Genomic DNA, 5,313 nt, shown 5'->3' with positions numbered 1-5,313 from the left:
TTATTGTTTGAAGCAAACAAACCACTTCTAAATACTGGATTTGCATTACAAGTTCATATTTAGGCTCTTCTGTAAACATTGCTGGGCAGAATGAATCAATTAAAAGAGCATTACGTTAGTTCCTGTTTACTTAAAGCATGTTTACACTGCAGGGGCCGCCTTGAATATTCATATTGTTCTTGCACTGGAACAGGACCTAGAAATTGCAAACACATTTGTTAGTTTGAAGCAATTTCTGTAAATATTGATTTGTGCTCTGTATAATGAGGTCAGTGAACTAATGATGATAGTTAGCAACTATCAAGATCTATAAACAAGACCTATAGATGGACAAAGGCTGAGAAACTTCAGAGCGCTTCCTGTGGTATCATTATATGAAGGGCTTTGGTTTAATACCCAGAAATACTGCACTGATTCTTGAGTTGTAGTACTAGGACAAAACAACTGGAAGTGTGGACAATGTTATTTTACTTTTTTCATTAAATATATATGTTTTAAATGCAGGGGCCATATTGGTTTTCTGGCGTTATCATGGCTACTATAGGAGCTATTTTACGAGTAATATTAAAGAGAGAAAGTAAGAACAGAAAAAAAAGATAAAAGACCACTGCCAATAAACAGGTAAAATAAGAAATGAGGTCCTTCAGGATGAAGGGTGTATGGGATATTGCCTGATTTTATATGTTTTCATAAATGTGATGAATATCTTAAAATAAGGATAAGGATGATCATAATGGACGTGTGAGTATGAATGCGAAAAATATTTAATAATAATAATAATATACTACTGTGTTATATACATTACTGATGTACGGTTATGGTATCGTAAGATCTCTTATGCTCAACAAGACTGCATTTATTTTATCAAAAATACAGTAAAAAAAAAAGTAATATTGTGAAATATTAGGTTATATAATATAATATATAATATTATATATAATATATGTTTTTTATTTTAATATCTTTTAAAATGTAATTTATTCATGTGATTATTCAGTCATTTATAATATGTTTTGTTTGGTGCTCAAGAAACTTTGCTATTATTATCAGTGCTGAAAAGTGTGCGGCTTAATGTTTTTTAGGGAAACTGTGGACAATAGAAGCAATCAAAACCAAGGAGCAGTAATAAGCAAGTGCTAAGACAAGCCTCGGTTAGCCTATTTGAAATATAAATGTTTTGGAACAATGACATATTGCTCCAAACTTTTAAACAGTATTTTGATCGTCTCTGATTTCAGTGTTCCGGTAAAATTGTAGGACTTGTTTTTGTCCGATATCTAAAGAAAAATGAAGTTTTCATCACCAACACCCCAATCCGGCAACATCACCCATCCAAAACCCATAATACTGGTTAAAACAGATAAACAGTGAATACAAATGTAATCTTTTTACCCATTTTCAGTCATGCTGAGAGAGAGAAAGAGAGAGACCTGTGCCAGTCACCATAAGTTTAAAGCACACATACACACTTCTGTCTAATCAGCCCTATTGAATGCAACCAACAATGGATGTTCATCCTCCGGCCACCCAAGCAGCACAGCAGATCATGAGTTCGTTCTTTTGTTCTCACCCAATATTTTTCCTTCTCTTTTTGCCTGCCCCATATAGACACTGCTTTGCTCTGATTGTTACCATCCAGATGCAGCTATCTGTTTTTAAAAGTGTCAGCTGTTATCTCACCCGTACATTACAGACTATTTAAAAGATTCTTTCAGTTGCTCCCCTCCATTTCTGCAGCATGGCTCTCTCTAAACTGCTCTAACAGTTGTGTTCACACACACACACACACACACACACACACACACACACACAGAGCTCTGTCTTTAATCTCAGTCTCAATCTGCACTGATAAAGTTTATAGAATGGAATGGGAGGGAGCGAGTCAGACCCCCCATTCTGAATCACACAGTGCCAGTGCCGTTTGGCTCCTGCAGCTCACGATATGCTGCCAAAGCCAGACATGAATGAGAGACAGCCCTATCGCTCCTGCGATCAGCTCTCTCTCTCTTTCTAGTTTCCACACTCAGAGCATGTTCAGTACGTCACAGAGCTCCTCAGGAAGATGTAGTTAAACTACGTCAGCTATCCTAATCTCAGTGCTTCCCAACGGAAGCTGTTGAAAGCTCCGGACCTCCAGTGAAGATATTTTGCTTTTATCTAAATACTGCTCTTTATATATATATATATATATATATATATATTGCATTTTTTTCATGAGATGCTCTGTTTCTTGGCACGTACATTAAGAATTTTCCTAACTTGCTTTGGTGTTTATAATCTGTTATGTGCGAGAGGATACAGTTTAAAGTCGCATTAAAATTGTCCACCAAATCCTGTTATATACATTAATGCAGAGGCCACCTAAACTTAACATTTGAATGATAAATGATAGTGCCTTTAAACGTTGATTTGCCTGTTGGCCCACAAACTTCTACTGTGAAAGCGTTACTCAATAAGGTACATTTATATACACAAATCTTCGCCAAGCTAAATGAATCCAAAAATGCTGCCAAAAATATGTCAGAAGAGGTTTCATTCGTTGAAAATAAACATGGGAATGTTAGAAATAAGTCAACTGCATGTGAACATCAGAGATCTTATTCTAAACGAACTGCAGTGCACATAATGAATCTGATTGAGATGGTTGGATTCAACCATTTGCATACTTAGTTTTGTTTTTTTTTCCTATTGCCTGGATTATTTCATGTCTACACTCCCTTTTTCAATCCAGTTGAAATTTAATTCAGATCAAGCTCAGTCAGATAAATTACTGATTACTATAGGTTATTTGGGTGCATGTAAACATAGCTATTGTAAATGCATTGCAAGGAATTGTAGTTTCACATCAGCAGTTTTGACAAGGCAGCAGCTTTCAGCATGTTCCTTTTGAGAAACCGAAACTCTAACATGTAGAACGTGATCGTGCCCCACGGCCTCAATCGCTGCTCTCTGACTCCACGAGTTAAAACCCTTGACCCGCTCTCTGTCTTTTCCTGATACTAAGGGGCCTCGACAGTAACTTCAAAAGCCAGAGGTGTATCAGATTCAGACAGGCCCGAGGTAGCTGACAGATGAACCCGTGTTGTGGGAAGCCGAGGAATTTACAGCACACGCCTTTCATCTCCATTGGTGGGCATATTGTGCTGAGGACACTAGCCTGGGGAGTCACAACAATAAAACAGGAAGTGTGGAGCTGATACATCTTAACTGCCTTCCCTCCCCTCTCCTAATCACCTCTCACATCTTTTTAGTATTTAGTCACCCAAAATAGTGTGGCTTTTTGTTTCGGGTGACACAATTTGTTTGATATCATGTATACAAACAACATCAAAATATGACAATGTTTCAAACAAAAAGCAGCCATCAAAGAAAAACAATAAGAGCCGATAAGATTTGATTTTTTTTTATTTATTTTGTTAGTTGAATTCCTATAAAGGGTGAAGGAAATGATGGTCACAAATGTTTTTTCTTTTCTTTTAATCCTCGAAGTTTTCTGAAGTCACAGTGTTTTAGACAACAACAAAACAGAAACTCTTCAAATCTTTACATGATGTAGGAAAGGCAAAGAGTCTACACAAGGTGGATGACCGTAGCCACCCCTTTCCTTCATTATTTCCAACAGCAATATGAAAATTTCAAAGCCTGCTCCACCCAAACCCCCCCCACCCCCAAAATAAAACAAAACAGAATCTCAGAAAAAAAATAGATATAATTTTATATTTATATTTATAATATATTTACTCTTTCAAAATATAACTTCAGTCTAGTGACTAACATCTGTACAAACTACAAAAATAAAAATATAATATAAATAATTTATATGGCACGACATACATTTGAAACAAAACCCCTATGCAGGACCCCCATCCCCTACCCTTGTCTCCTATTTGCCCAAGCCATTTCTGTCCTTAAGCTGTACATGTGCTTTATATTGCTTATTTTGTGTTGCTTTGTTTTCCAGATACAGTAGCTACCTGTTTTTTTTGTTCTGTTTTTTTTTAGTTAAAAAAACAAAACGTATTTTGTTAAAAAAAAGAGAGAGAGAGAGAAAAAGTATGGAAAGTGAGAGAAGCTGCCACTTACATTTACACTTTTTCCCTGCATCTGGCAGTGACATACTGAATACCAATACTGAATGAGTGAGCTTTTATCTGAAATTAGACCTAAGAAAGAGAACTGAATACTGAGAAACAGACAGAATACTAGGAAGACTAGCACCAGAGCTGTTTATCTGTCCCTACACTGGCCTTGTGGGAGAAGCCCAGAGGGCAACTACCAGGTAAACAATTGCGCAGGGCTTTTGCTATTTACAAAGCAGACAACAAAATGACACACACAAAAAAAGAGAAAACAAACAAGCAAACAAAAATCTCATTTTGCACTCATGCAAAATTCCCTTTCTGACTGATATTTGGGTAAACAACACGTTTGCCTGATGTCTCTCAAACGTTATCTGGGACATACAGAGTGACAAACTGAAGCTTACTCAAGTATGGCTAAAATAACCATAAAGGAAAATAAAAAAGTGTCATTTAACCACCACTTCAAGTATATAAATGTGGACTGCAAATGCGTATATAATGGAACAATGTAACAGGAAATACTAGACCCATATTCCTGCTGTTCATTGCAAACTGTACTAGACATAGACCACCTCACAATTTAAAGGATGTGTAAAACTAGGAGTTACAGTGATAGTCCATGTCAGAGACAATGTTGACCCTGAACGGTATAGTGATGTATTACTGAACAGTGTGACAAATTAATTTTGTAAGAAAATAAAAGTTAAGAAGGCACAATGGTTGCTGTCAGTAAAAAGAAAAATAAATAGGCAAAAGGAAAAAAAAAATTAACTGAGAAAAACTGTCATGTATTCGGTCTTGATTTTGTACAGTGCAATCAAAGATAAGTCTACATCTTTGAACAATAAAGATAAGCTTCCTATTTGCTGACGTTTAAGAACCTGTTAATATAAAGTTAAATCTTGGCTTATGGGAAAGGGGTACTGCATATTTTCAAGACACATCATATTAAATTTGAAGTGTAGCAGCAAAAAAAAAAAAAAAAAGAGAACACTGACCTTGCATTTCAATAACCTAATATCATTTCACTTATTTTACATATAGCACATTTTATAATCTATACAATGGAGGAAACAAGGCCTCCAAATCCTCTTATATATCTTACTTTTACACAAGAGAATACACAAGTTTATACAGCACATTTTAAAATAGTTTCCCTCTTTTTAGTTTTAATATATATATATATATATATATATATATATATATATATATATATATATATATATATATT

This window comes from Carassius carassius, chromosome 20 (assembly GCF_963082965.1).
Source record: "Carassius carassius chromosome 20, fCarCar2.1, whole genome shotgun sequence".
Taxonomy (NCBI): domain Eukaryota; kingdom Metazoa; phylum Chordata; class Actinopteri; order Cypriniformes; family Cyprinidae; genus Carassius; species Carassius carassius.
The sequence above is the reverse complement of the archived record's forward strand: the minus strand, read 5'-3'. Positions refer to the sequence as shown.